Source organism: Eubalaena glacialis, chromosome 15 (assembly GCF_028564815.1).
Source record: "Eubalaena glacialis isolate mEubGla1 chromosome 15, mEubGla1.1.hap2.+ XY, whole genome shotgun sequence".
In the NCBI taxonomy this organism is placed as follows: domain Eukaryota; kingdom Metazoa; phylum Chordata; class Mammalia; order Artiodactyla; family Balaenidae; genus Eubalaena; species Eubalaena glacialis.
In genome coordinates this window covers 77,477,550-77,491,167 of record NC_083730.1, presented here as the reverse complement: position 1 = coordinate 77,491,167, position 13,618 = coordinate 77,477,550, and the positions used below count along the sequence as shown (strand labels likewise).

At 49.2% G+C, this 13,618-nt stretch overlaps 1 long non-coding RNA gene across 1 annotated transcript in view; it reads left to right on the top strand.

Moving 5' to 3' along the window:
• The first annotated feature begins 856 nt into the window (after positions 1 to 856).
• LOC133075036 (uncharacterized) overlaps positions 857 to 13,618 on the top strand; it is a 31,258-nt gene continuing 18,496 nt past the window's right edge. The window contains exon 1 of the long non-coding RNA XR_009697322.1: positions 857 to 943. This is a non-coding gene — a long non-coding RNA (uncharacterized LOC133075036). The remainder of the gene's footprint in view (positions 944 to 13,618) is intronic.

Below are 13,618 nucleotides of genomic sequence, written 5' to 3'. Positions count from 1 at the left end.
GCCTAAGATTAACTGCATGTACTGAAACCCTAATGTATTTGTGGCTCCATTTGGCTCAGTCCGACCAAAGCATTAAGTATAATTCAACTCTCAACCTAGATTTCTCCCTGACAATCTGTGTTGGCTCTATTCTTTCTTCCATCTTTCTTTCAATCTGTTTTCGTGCTCTTATGTAAGTCTTTATTCTGATTTTTTTAAAGACTTTTTTTTTTTAATTAATTTATTTATTTTTGGCTGTGTTGGGGCTTCGCTTCTGTGCGAGGGCTTTCTCCAGTTGTGGCAAGTGGGGGCCACTCTTCATCGCGGTGCGCGGGCCTCTCACTATCGCGGCCTCTCTTGTTGCAGAGCACAGGCTCCAGACGCGCAGGCTCAGTAGTTGTGGCTCACGGGCCCAGTCGCTCTGCGGCATGTGGGATCTTCCCAGACCAGGGCTCAAACCCGTGTCCCCTGCATTGGCAGGCGGATTCTCAACCACTGCGCCACCAGGGAAGCCCCTTAAAGACTTTTTTTGACATGGACCATTTTTAAAGTCTTTATTGAATTTGTTACAATATTGCTTCAAGGTTTTTTGGCCTCGAGGCATGTGGGATCTTAGCTCCCCGAGGAGGGATCAAACCTGCACCCCCTGCATTGGAAGGTGAAGTCTTAACCACTGGACCGCCAGGGAAGTCCCTATTCTGATTGTTTTAATCTCTTTTTTCTCTGGGTCCAACTTTCTCTCTTATTCTCCATTGCCCCTTGTCTATGGAACTCACTGCCAGGAAAGGAACTGACAAAAGCAAATTATCCTTAAAGGGAAGAAGAATGAAGCAGGGGGAGGAACTAAGCAAGCAAAATGTAACTTCTTTTCAGGTACCGCAGAGGGGAGAGATGCGAACACTTTGACATGAATAAATGTTGTCCTCCCACAGTGCTGAGATCATTGGGAGAAGCACTGAGATGGGTAAGAGATAGTCATTCACTTCCTCTAAGAAAATATACAAAGTCTTAACTTTGAAATACTCCAAAACATTTCATTGTTATGGCCCAACAGTGTGTTTTCAGGTTGAAAAAGATCTACTTCCACCTGCTCTCCAAAAACAGTGATAACTGAGGTGTCCATCTAAAATGGTGAGATTTTAGCTCTTTGCTTATATAGTCCCAGTGCTGGGACACTGACACTATCAAATGGAAGGTGTGTTTTGTTTTTTGCAAAAAATGGTGGGGTTTAATTCAAAGCAACATTTAAACAGGAAGACATTCTCTCTCAGAGGCAAGAGGAAAAAATGTGATCCAGCCTGCCCTCCTTACTTGCGTGTGCCCACACACACACACACACACACACACACACACAAACTCATGACACGCCCGGCAACTCACCCCACCCCACCTGCAGCCCAGCCCTTGGAGAAGACACACCCACCACACGGACTGCTCCCTAAGGCAGTGAGGAGGTACCCCCGAGATTCCCCGGCTCTGGAAACATACTCACACACTTTCTTCATGGCAGGACATGCCCTCCTTGGTTGGGTGGGGCTTCTTTTTCCTCTTCCTCCTTTTCCGGGGAAGGCAGCCAGCACCTCTCAGGAAGCCCCTCAGAGATGGTAACAATCCAGGCCTCCAAGTGCAAAGAGCTCTACAGTCTCGTAGTTTAGGTTTGAATTCACTAACTAGCTGTGTGATCTTAGGCAAGTCATGTAACCTCTTTGAACCTCAGTCTCCTCACCTCCTAAATGGGCAGAAAAATGTATCTGCTAGTTGTTTTAAGGGTTCAAAATAATACATGTGCAGTTCTTGGCACCTGGTAGGTACTAAATACCTAGGAGCTATTACTCCATCCAGGGGATGAAGTGAGGGGAGTCTAGCCATTCTCTTTGCCCAGCTTCTCCAGATGGGGTCCCCCAACAAGCAGCATTAACGGTGAGCGCGTTAGGAAGGCAGACCTGCTGAGTCACGCTCAGCACTATAACCAGATCCCCGGGTTCATTCCCCTGCACGTTAGCCTGTGAGAGGCTGCAGCCTCAGCTGGTCCAGCTGTGCCAGGCCCTGGTGGGTCCCCCGCACGACTGTATCTCAGCTGAAGCACAGCTTCCTCTTTAGCCCCCTCTGGACTCCAGCCACGTGAAACACTGGCAATGTACTGCAGGCTTCATATTTAATCTTTGTGGGGCAGCTCATTTAATCTTCAAACAATCCTGGGAGGGAATGCTGTTCTCCCCATTTTCCAAATGAGAAAAATAACCCTACTAGATGAAAAATCACTTCCCTGTTGTCACCCAGCCTGTCTGTTACAGAGGCAGGACTGAAACCCAGGGCCATTTGAATCCAGAAGCACAGCTGACAAAGAGCCTCTCCTTGACCGGACTCTTGCTAGGCTTCTCTAAGCTCTCATCTTCTTCTTCTTCTTTTTTTTTTCTTTTTGCGGCACCGCATAGCTTGCGGATCTTAGTTCCCCGACCAGGGATTGAACCCAGGCCTCCGCAGTGAAAGCACCGAGTCCTAACCACTGGATGGCCAGGGAAGTCCCTAAACTCTCTTCCTGACTGGGCCTCAACCTCAGCCTATAAAAACTGCAGCACAAATGATTTAGTCAACCCCCACTACATCTGAAGACCCGAACAAACACTAACACAGTTTCTAATAGCTCAAGGCCACACCGGAGCCTGGCAAATGTGCCTGCCTGAGAAAACTCAAAGCTGCCAGAAGTTACTATTCATTCCAGCCAACGCCTCAAGAAAGGGCCCCATCTCCCAGTCTCTGTGAGAGGCTAGGAGCCAAACTTCCTTAAGTGCCAGTTAGCAAACCCAAGTAAGTTTCATGTGGACCAGAGCCCTCCACCTTCCCACTTTTTGTAGATTTAGCAGGAAATCCCATGTGTAAACCCCGCCATTGCCGCTCCCTGCTCTCTCATTCTCCCTTTAAAATGCCCTCTGTACAAATGGAAGTTGGGATCAGTTTATGCCGGGCCCACTTTCCTATTGAAATAGCATATTACTGATTAATATCTGTTCTTAATACTTTAGTGTCTGTCTTTGTTTATCTGTGACAGCTCCTTACCACTAGGTTATCTATCTAATGCTGCTAAGATACAGAATTCCCTGAAATCATTTCTCTATTCAGCCATCTTGATTAAAAGAACTCTGCTCCCAGAGTACTTGCCCAATAGGTGATCACAGGTTTGGACCCCAGGTTGCTGGAGTCTGGGACTCCTCCGTCTTTCTGCTCTGACGCTCACACACATTGGCATGGTCGATGGAGGGGAGAGGGCTGTAGCCACAAGGCACTGTGGAGGGCAGTATAAATACCAATCCAGATGTCCCAGAGGTGCTCAACCAATCCTTCAGCCCTGGCCTTGCGCTGGGTTTCCCTGTGACTGCAGAGAGGTGAGCTGCAGCACAGCCCTGGCATCCCCAAGGCATCCCTGGAGAACTCTGAAGTCCCGGGTGGTGACAGACAGGAGCCATCTCTTAGACAACCACTGGGGACTCTAGGATGAGAATGTTGGTGGAGAACGCTGGAGCCTGTTCTTTCAACATCACTCCCAGTGACGTCCTGAAGGGGCCGCATCCAGGCGAGTTGCCTGAAATCTGGTCTCTTACAGCCTCTCTAGGATTATTCTAGAATGGTCTGACAGTATCTGAAATCAGGGCTTGGAGGAGCACAGGCAGCTGTGGATGCCAAGACCACAAGTCGCTGCAGGGAGCATAGGTGGGGGAGAATGGGAAGGGAGGGATGGAAGCCTCTCCAGAGCTGGCATCCTGGATGGAACCCTGAGGCCCGGGGACTGTCACGGGACCGCTGGGGAGGGCTCAGCCCTACAGGAATCTAGCCCCTGATGCCAAGAGACGAGCAGAGGAATGTGTGTTCAATTGTTTTGGGATAGAAAATTGCTGTGAGGAAAAAAAAAAAATCATTAATATGTTACGATCACATTTTGTTCCCTTTCCCAAGGCAGGCTAATAGGAAGGCAGGCTCAGCCATGTAGGGCTGGTGGCAAGATGTTAAGTGTGCCACAGATAAAACTGGTCAGGCACGCTCATCACCACACCAAGCCTGTCCACGCCCAGCGTGCACCCACACCACACGCTGACCCCACTCCAGAGAAGCACAGTGCTGGCGCGTCACCACACTAGTTACAGCATTGACCCACCAGAAATGCCAGCTGTCTGCTGAAGGTGGGGAAAAAGCCAGATAAGGACCAGGTTAGATTTCCTTTATCCTTTAGATTCTTTGCTCATATCTTGTTAAGGCTCTGCCCCCATTCCCCTGGCTTCCCTCCTCTTTTCTTTCTTTTTTATCTTATTTTATTTATTTATTTATTTATTTATTCATTCATTTATTTATTTGGCTGCCCCGCGTAGCATGCGGGATCTTAGTTCCCCGACCAGTGATCAAACCCGTACCTCCTGCAGTGGAAGCATGGAGTCTTAACCACTGGATCGCCAGGGAAGTCCCTCTTTCTTTTTTAATTTTAATTTTAATTTTGTGGGTGGTTCTTTTGGAGCCCTCTGCAGCATTAGGGAACCAGCTCTAATCCTCCTTTATTCCTTCTTCATCCTGGTGAACTTTGGAAAGCAGAAGGATCTTTTAAAAACTCAAATCAAAGCATGTCACACCGCTATCTAAACTCACATTTGTCACATTTAGAATCAACACGAAACTCCTGACCAAGGCCCCTGAGGCCTCACGAGACCTGGCACCACCCACTCTCTGTGCTCCTCACCCAGACACACTGGGCTGCCCCCCAGGGCCTCTGCATCTGCTGCTCCTTCTGAAGCACGCTTGCCTGTTCGTGTCATGCACGTCTGGCTCAAATGCCTCTTCTGGAACGAGTCCCCCCTCCTGAGCCCGCAGCTCCTCACCCCCAGCAGTGCCTATCACATCACCCACCACAGCACTCACCACAGCACCCTCATCACTCACCACAGCACCCATATCACTCACCGCAGCACCCTCATCACCCAGCACAGCACCCACATCACCCACCACATACCCACATCACCCAGCACAGCACCCTCATCACCACCACAGCACCCACATCACTCACCACAGCACCCACATCACCCACCACAGCACCCTCATCACCCAGCACAGCACCCACATCACCCAGCACAGCACCCACATCACTCACCACAGCACCCTCATCACCCACCACAGCACCCACCACAGCACCCACATCACTCATCAATCACCCACCACAGCACCCACATCACCCACCATGGTCTTGGACTCTCACCACCATCCCCCACTTGAGATATGGGCCCTTTGATAATGGCAACTTGACCTGTTTGTTTTCCTGCGCATTCCCCAAGGCCTAGACCAGTACCAGGCCCAGAGGTGGGGTGCAACTGACAGCAATGAGTGGAATTATTTCACAGAATAGGAGACCCTAGTTGAGGGGCTGCTGGAGGCTGCATCTCTGTGACTCGCATCCTTCAGGCACTGTTCACTGTCCCACCCTCGGGCCTCCCCATTTTGCAGCACAGTATCTGAGGGACACATGGAGTCGCCCCACAGCACTGCTTCTATTTTCATCCCTGCAGCTGTACTACTTAACAAGCAAAGTTAACCTCAGAGGCCATGAGAGAAATTCTAGGGCCACGTGATACACTGGGCCACCGGCCAAAGCACTTCCTTTTTCAAAGCATCTTCCTCCTTCCTAAGGCTTGAAGCAGGAAGTTAGGCTGCTAGAACCCTGCCAGAGTTTGCAAAAGGTTGTTTGCCAGTGTGGCTGGTGTTGTGACAGCAATTCGTTTGGGGGTTTGAATTTAACTTTACCTTTCGTGAGCAACAAGCAGTAGAGGAGGACCTGTCTCCCCTGACCACTGGGGCAAGAATATCTGGGAAGCCCTTTCACAACACCCCCATGACTCCGCGGTACCCTGAAGGCCCATTGTCCTGGCTGCAGCAGGTGGGCGCTCTCTCCAGTAAAGCAGTTCCCTTGAAGAGGTCAAGTCTGCAATGCAGGAGACAAGGGGATGACGGTCCCTGCCCTCTGTCCTGAAACCCACTCAGCTCTTGGCTAATCCCCTCCCTCCTTGCCTGAAACAGGCAACTCCAGGCTTCTCACAGAAGCGTCTTCTGTGGGGACCCACCAAGGCTGAGTTCACAATAAGGGTCCCAGGACAAACCTGCCGGGCAGGGTGCAAGAATCACACATATCAGGACTTTCAAAGCACATCATTTAAAGTTTTAGGCACTGCAGGCCCTGCAGGGACGACTGGGCTCCTGCAGGCCTGTGGGTCTAAATGCAGCGCTTCAGCTCTGTCTTGGCCACTGCCGCCCTGTGTACCTCATCAGGGCAAAGTGCAGGGCTCGGGCCCAGGTGAAGAACTGAGCCAGTGGGTAGTTGTTGCTCAGCCCTGCTGCTCTGAAGGCCTGGAAGACACAGGGCGGGAGGGGGGAAGCCCTGGGTGAGCCCTCGTCCCCGAGAGGCCCAGGAACAAGTGCCTGCTCCTAAGATCTCAGAACAGCTCATAACAGCCACCTTCCCGGGCATGTCCCCTGACACCTGTGTGATAACGATGTTCTGGAAGACTTCAGGTGGGCCCGCACTTGCCATCCCAGGGATGCCAGGCTCCCCATGTCTGCTCTGCTAGGTGACTTCTGCCATCGGGAAATCCCTCTGTTGGGGCCAGGGATTGAGATTTGGGAAGGAGGCATCCCTGCATGGTTAGGAGGCTGGGCCTGCTGAAAGAAGGACCTAGTTCCCCAAATCTGAGCTCAGCTCCTTGCAAGCTGAGTGACCTTGGACAAGTCACTTCACTTTTCTGAGCTCTGTTTCCACATATTCAAAATAGAGGAGGGAATAGGACCCTTCATGGCATTGTTCTGAGGAGGAAAAGGAAAGTCACGTGTGGTGAGTGTGTGCAAAGGGCAGCTGAAGGAGAGGGAGTTTTGCATCTGCTGTAAATGATTCAATGGAACCACCGATCCGCTGTCTGTGCTCACCAGAATAGAATGATCAATCACTCGGTTCGCCATGGATGGGGCCACCATTTTAATCATGGCAATATCCAAACCTGCAGCCTGCAAGGAAGAGGGAGTGTGGTTAGGAGGGCAGACCCGAGGGCCGAACACTTGGAAGAATGATCAGTTTCACAGGGAAGAGTAGAAACTACAACTCAGAACAGAACCTGAGGTCCCGCTGGACCACAAGCTCCAGCAGGCAGCCCTGCCTCGTGTACAGTGTGTGTCCAGCACCAAGGAGGGTGGAGGGGGAGGCGGTGGTGACTAGGAGGATGACTCAGGATGTTGTGCAGTGTGAGTGGGCGTGTAGTCTGGCTTGTGCTTTGTTCAGGGTCATGGCCACTCTGTTTCCAACTGGACATTGGACCAAGGCCAGCCAGGACTCTGAGGAATTGAGCTGCGAGGATCTACCATGATTGTGGGCATTCGAGCGAAGCCCCTTATAGCCCTCAAAGCTGGCACTAGAGAACCAAGAAACTGGGAACTTGAGGCTGGGTCACCGCCCCCCACCCCCTTACCGAGGCCTCTCGGCTAAAGGGTGGAGGCCCCGTGGAGAGCTGGAGGAGGCAGGGGTCAGCGTGGCATCGTGCCTGGAGATAGAGGCCCTCAGAAGAGCCGTTTAAGGAAAAAAGTCACACCTGAAAGTAAAGCTTCTCTTTTGGCTAATTCCCTTGTTTACTCTTAGTTTGCCTGATGCCTGGAAGTCCAGGCAGGGCTGTAGCTGAGGCCGAGGGGCGTGTGGCCCTGTCAGGCCCGCTGTCTTGGACCCCGAAATTCATCGGGTCAATAAAACAGAAAGTTCAGTCCTTTTTTATTGTACCTTTTCCATATTTGAAAAGCTGCCCAAGCAGTCCCAAGGAGAGTTGGTCAAAGTTATTTATGTCAAGGAGCCAAGCGCTTTCTCTGTGGTTTGCTGAATGGGGAGGGAAGAGTCCGAGTCTACAGATTCAATCCCTCACCGTGACCTCAGGACCTGTCCTCTGTGAGGCCCCTCGGCCTGCTACCTCCTTCCCGCCCCGTCCAGGAGGTGGGCAGCTTTCAGCACCAGCAGCCGGGCCTGCTCGATCTCCACGCGGGACTGGGCAATGTCGGCCAGAACCGTGCCCTGCTCTACCAGGGGCTTCGCGAAGGCCACTCGGGACTTCGCCTGCGGACACAGGAGACAGGACGGGAGGCTCGGGGCTGTGCCCTGCAGAGGAGGTGGGTGGAAGCACACAGGAGAGGGCTGGAGGGGAAGGGGGGCAGAAGCGGGACCATGCAGCATTTGTCACTTTGCCAGCTCTCCAGCCACTGGAAACTTCCAGGGAGAAGAGCCAGACGCAGACAAAGTTCGTGGGCACTGCGGAGCTGGTCAACGTGGTGGCTGCACAAATTACTTCCGGGAACCCCTTTACTCCAGCCATCCAACCCCTTCTGGGCAGGCTCGGCTGCCAGGCAGGGACAGTGCTTGATCTGAGCCGCCTCTGGCCCAGGGCTACTCTGCAAACTAGGCAGTGACTGTGGGCGCCTCACACAGGCCAGGAGGACGCCCTTGGGAGCAAAGTGGCTGCCAGAGCCCCCTTGTTGCCAACCGTTATTGCAATGGGGATTCTACAGTCTTTGAAAGCCACAAGTGATCAGAAAAGATTATAAGGGATCCTTCTCCCCCCGCTTTTTAAACTAAAAATAGTTTTGACACAAATAATATATCTCATGGCAGAAATAGTACACATTTGCAGACAAAAAAATAAAATACAAACACCCGGTATCCCATCATCTAGTCACTTACACTTAATATTTTGTGGTTACCCTTCTACACTTTTTGTACATGCATATACATACATCTGCACTTTTTACCAAAAATGGAGTCATACTCTATATAATGCTTTGTAGCCTGCTTTTTTTTTTTTTTTTTTTTTCATTTAAGAGCATCTCTCTCTATATTAAGAAATAGATTTCTAGGAAATTCCCTGGCGGTCCAGTGGTTAGGACTCTACGCTTCCACTGCAGGGGGCACAGGTTCCATCCCTGGTCGGGGAACTAAGATCCCTGTATGCCACGTGGCGCACCCAAAAAAAAAAAAAGAAGAAGAAGAAAGAAAGAAATAGATTTCTATAGCATCATTTTGGAATTTCACTGCATGCCCATATCACTGTTATCTAGACTAGGCTCCGATTGTTAACCTTATAGGTTGTTTCCAACATATTATAATCACGGCTGTGGTGAGCCTCCTAGTATCAAATCTAATTACTCCTTGTGACCAAGTCCTGTGAGTGGAATAGCCACGTGAATACTATGGCACCATCTAAGACTTCTGACACGTATGGTCAAACTTCTCTGCAGGATGGGACTGGAGTACTATATACTATACCTGAGCCCTTAGAGAGGAGCATTTTCTTTTCAAAGAAAAAATAACACGGTTGGTTTCAACTCAAAAGGATGTGAATCTCAGGTTTGCTCAGTAATCCAAACACACTGGACCACTTCTGTTCTTTGTACAGAGTGTCTTGTGAAATATTTGTTTGGTCTCAACGGTTTGCTTCATCTTTGTGAAATCAATACAACTGATTTGAATTGCCGTTCCCAGCAAGAGCTTTCTTTTGTGTGGGCTTCCAACCTTTGAGGGGGTCACAGAAGAACAACGTTTTTAGGACATGTAGGAGAGGAGGGTGGTGCAGGACTGGATGCTGGAACCCCAGGCTCTCCCAGGTATCTGATTTTTAAAGATGACCTGGTAGAAGGAATGGTCCTCAGTAGGCCATGACTCTGTGGATCTTGGAACCTTGCCCGCTGCTGCCACAGAGCCTGGCGTTTTCCTTCTGGTCACCTCTACAGAGTGAGGCCTATTCTCTACATTTCAAACTTCAGCTAAGTAGCAGATGCAAAGCAAAGACAGGGACACAGCTTCTTGAAAGAACATCACCTTGTTTCACCTGCTAAGTCTGCTCTCAGAAAACAGTTAGGATTTGAAGTCTGATAAGAAAACAGACGGTGGTTCTGGGACAGAGACGGGCCTTCATGAGCATTAGCACCCTTTCCGAGTACCCGATCAGCAGCATGCAGTGATGGATCCTGCCGGAACCCAGTTGGCCCTGGAGGATCTCAAAGCCCGGGCCGGGACCCAGGACCATGTTCTCCTTGGGCACGCGCACCTGCTCGAACAGGACTTCACTGTGGCCACTTGAAAGACCCAAAGGTTTCCCCTGAGCAAATCGCCTACCCATTTTCCTCGGATGTGTTATCCCTTGCTTCAGACAGGCCATCTACGGCAATATTCCTGCCCTTTTGTAGGCTTCTAATGGACATGGTTGAAGGGGGAGGGAGGGCAGAAAGGAGCCTACTAAAGATGAAAAATAAATCACAGATTTACAATATCAAATGGATAGTTTGCCATTCCTTTTACAAAACATGATTCTGCCTTAAGCTGAAACTCCCTAGCAGTATGTAACTCTAACAATGTAGTGATCCTACAGAAACACTGAAGGCAAAATGTGAACATCATGAGCAAAGAGAAAGAGCCCCTGTGAGAGGACTTCTAGGCCTGGAGGTCGGCTGTCCATCCTGAGGTCTAGAAGAGAAGGTCTGGAGAGTACTTCCTGCCTCCTGCTCTGTCCTCTGTGGCCTCCTTGCCTTGCAGAAACCTGTTTATCTTCTAAGCTTAGAAGAGAAAAAAAAAGTATAAAATCCTGTCTGAAATTTGCTTGGGTTGTTGATACTCATGGGTGGAATTGAAATGCAGGAGCACGTGACCTTCCAAATGTCATCATACCCTTACAGGTGTTACTCCCTGTGCTGGAGCAAGGGCTGCCCAAAGCCTTTTCTGCAGGCTCAGACCCAGACCCACACAGAGAGGAGAGCCGCCCCTGGAGGGCCAACCTGGTGCGTCCTCCAGCCCATACACTGTCAGAGACTGGATGATTTTTATCCCCAGCGTATCCGTGGGAACCAAGAACACGGACTGCTGCTGGTGGTGTGAGTCGTTTTTTGCATAAACACGCAGAGCTGACAGCGAGGATCCAGGATACCTGCCAGGAAAGGAGAGAGACCCCATCATCTGACACCAGGGCCATCAGATCTCTTCATAGATGCAGTCCTGGCCCAGGGAAGCCGAAACCATCAAGCAGACAGGGTCCTTTAAGACTTCCCGTGATCAGATGGGGACATGCAGGCCATTTACCAGCTATAAGAACAATTGGTTTTTGTCCCAGTGAGGAAGGAATCCAACACCATAAGAGCAATTTTTTTAAAAAAGCACCACGTCGAGTTGAAAATATAATTGCAAGACAAGAGGCTCAAAACTGCTTCTTTATCACTGGCAGCCTGTTCTGCTTTGTTCCAACAGGCAGTGGAAATATAATGGCTTTGGGTATAATCCAGAATCAGCCCAGCCTTGAACTCTGGGTTCCCTACTTGCTAGTGGGGGGCTAGTACCTTAGGCAAGTGACTCAAGTCACTTCTCTGTCCTAGTTTCCTTCTCCGTAACATGGGGATAATAACACGGACCTTCCGGGGAGGCGGGGGACTCAGTGAGGTGAGGTCCGCACAGCACATATGGAGGGCCCTGCAGAGTTAACGCCTAGTGAACGACAGGATTATCACCAGCCCTTCTGACCTCACAGCAGGGGGGGCGCCAGTGAGGAAGTGACCTCCTGCCTTTCCAAAGGGAGATGCCCACGGCAGAACAAGAGAGTGGGGAGTGAAGGAGAGATTCCTAGAACTGTCACATGTGAGGTCACCGGGTGACCGACATAGAACCTCTGATTCTCCCAGGGTTTACTGCCTCTTCTGGGAGCAGAGACAAGATTTTTTTGTGTCAACTGGAAATGAAGCTTGTCCCTCCCACAGTTTCTCAGACAACAGCAGGGCAGAGAAGACGTGCTTATCAATGCAGACCCACATAAGTGTAATTGAAAAATGAATTTCAGGCCAAATACCTGAGATCCACCACTTGTGACCATTTATGACATAGAAGCCATCCTCCTCTCGGATGGAAGACTCAATGTTGGTGGCATCTGAGGAGGCAACATGAGTGAGAGCACATTCTGATTAGAGCTGGCAAGTGTCCCACAGTCCCTGATGGCAGAACCCAGATGGGGTCAGGTGAGGGTCTGGCCTGAAGAGAAGGAGTGCCTGTGAGTGACCTAAGCGAGGTACCTGGGGCTCAGTCATAGCAAAACAGGAGCGGGCCTTTCCCTCGAGCAACGGAATCAGCCAGCGGGCCTTCGGCTCCTCGGTGCCGCATCACACCAGAAGCTGCCTGTGTCTGGAGCAGAACAGTTAAAGATCTGAAAAGGAGAAAAAGCAGAAGGGTGATCCCTGGCTCACAGGATCTTGGAAACTGTCAAAGGGCTTCCTGATAGGCAAATTGAGGACAATCTAGCGGGGTTTATTGGTATAGAGATTCTATAGAATGCATAATTCTTTTTTTAAACTGAGGTATAATTGACCCAGAATGGATAATTTCTTTTTAATTTTATTGAAGTATAGTTGATTTACAGTGTTGTGTTAATTTCTACCGTACAGCAAAGTGATTCAGTTATACATTGTACATGTACATATATACATTCTTTTTCATATTCTTTTCCATTATGGTTTATCACAGGCTTTTTTTTTTTATAATTGCTTTACAATGGTGTGTTAGTTTCTGCTTTATAACAAAGTGAATCAGCTATACATATACATATATCCCCATATCTCCTCCCTCTTCCATCTCCCTCCCATCCTCTCTATCCCACCCCCTCTAGGTGGTCACAAAGCACCGAGCAGATCTCCCTGTGCTATGCAGCTGCTTCCCACTAGCTATCTGTTTTACATTTGGTAGTGTATATATGTCCATGCCACTCTCTCACTTCGTCCCAGCTTACCCTTCCCCCTCCCAGTGTCCTCAAGTCCATTGTCTACGTCTGCGTCTTTATTCCTGTCCTGCCCCTCGGTTCTTCAGAACTTTTTTTTTTTTTTAGATTCCATATATATGTGTTAGCATACGGTATTTGTTTTTCTCTTTCTGACTTACTTCACTCTGTATGACAGACTCTAGGTCCATCCACCTCACTACAAATAACTCAGTTTTGTTTCTTTTTATGGCTGAGTAATATTCCATTGCATATATATGCCACATCTTCTTTATCCATTCATCTGTGGATGGACATTTAGGTTGCTTCCATGTCCTGGCTATTGTAAATAGAGCTGCAATGAACATTGTGGTACATGACTCTTTTTGAATTATGGTTTTCTCAGGGTATATGCCCAGTAGTGGGATTGCTGGGTCATATGGTAGTTCAATTTTAATTTTTTAAGGGGGAGGGGTATGGGGGAGGGATTGCCAATACTCCATACTGTTCTCCATAGTGGCTGTAGCAGTTTACATTCCCACCAACAGTGCAAGAGGGTTCCCTTTTCTCCACACCCTCTCCAGCATTTATTTTTTGTAGATTTTTTGATGATGGCCATTCTGACTGGTGTTAGGTGATACCTCATTGTAGTTTTGATTTGCATTACTCTAATGATTAATGATGTTGAGCATTCTTTCATGTGTTTGTGGGCAATCTGTATATCTTCTTTGGAGAAATGTCTATTTAGGTCTTCTGCCCATTTTTAGATTGGGTTGTTTGTCTTTTTGATATTGAGCTGCATGAGCTGCTTGTAAATTTTGGAGATTAATCCTTTGTCAGTTGCTTCATTTGCAAATATT